Genomic DNA, 1,036 nt, shown 5'->3' with positions numbered 1-1,036 from the left:
TAAACTGTCCACATCGTGTACTACTGCGTTTCATCCAACATGAATCCAAGTAACGGCTATTATTTTAGTTTCCCCAGGGTAGGTTAAGTTGAAATGAGGACGAACAAGCAATTAAGTGGCACTTTAACCACGTGGCTGATAAACTAATGGCCCTATTAAGTATGGCGACTGGTGTTAAGTTGCTGGTCTCGTAGTCATCGCTACCAGTACCGTAGTGCTGTCAAACTAATCGCCGTATGACGCGGTTTTTGAAGTATTTAAATATTAGTACATTCGACATTTTTTTTTTGCAGTTTTTTGCGCATTTAAACGTTTTTAGTATATTCTTCCGGTCATTAATCTTGTTATAAGCATAAAAATGTCTGGTAACACAATTGCAAATGGAATTTTCTGCTTTCAATGTGTAAACAGACAAAAATTCTATCAGATTGTTCGATTCTCGAAAATTTAAGCTCCTTTTGAACGTCTTTTTACATGGAAGGTTTAACTGCTGCTGCAATCGCTTTTGGATATTCTTGAGTTTGACAGACTTTTCAAAAGAATTTGCAATTGCCACGTCTAACAGCTACTTTACACGTTGTATATAAAGTGACTTTGAAATGCAGTTTTTATTTCCGAAAATCAAACGCCTGATATAAATCTGTGTCATTCCTGTTACGTATACCGGATTGTGTTGGAATGATTCTTACCTTTTGTGTGTTTATACGGTGAATGCAGAAAGTTCTACTTTCAACTATGTTAACAGACTTATTGGCGCTTATAAAAAAATTACATGTTAAAAATGCTAAAATGCACGCAAAACAACCACAAAATGTCTAGTTCTTTAATATTGAAATTGTTCATATCAGGAGAGTAAATTAATTACAAACTGGGCTGAGTATTCAGCCAGTCTAATGGACTGTTTTTGCTTACGTGTAAAAGCACATTTAGCGCATTTACAGACAAAATTCGTCACCTAAATACAACTTCATTTCCGCATTAAGAATCTCTGATCCTCAGAACATTCCACGATTGGAACATGGTTTAATAAGTAAAA

The sequence above is a fragment of the Rhagoletis zephyria genome, unplaced genomic scaffold (assembly GCF_001687245.7).
Source record: "Rhagoletis zephyria isolate East Lansing unplaced genomic scaffold, Rhagoletis_zephyria_1.1 Rzeph_scaffold_00117, whole genome shotgun sequence".
Classification (NCBI taxonomy): Eukaryota; Metazoa; Arthropoda; class Insecta; order Diptera; family Tephritidae; genus Rhagoletis; species Rhagoletis zephyria.
This window is presented reverse-complemented; position numbering follows the sequence as displayed.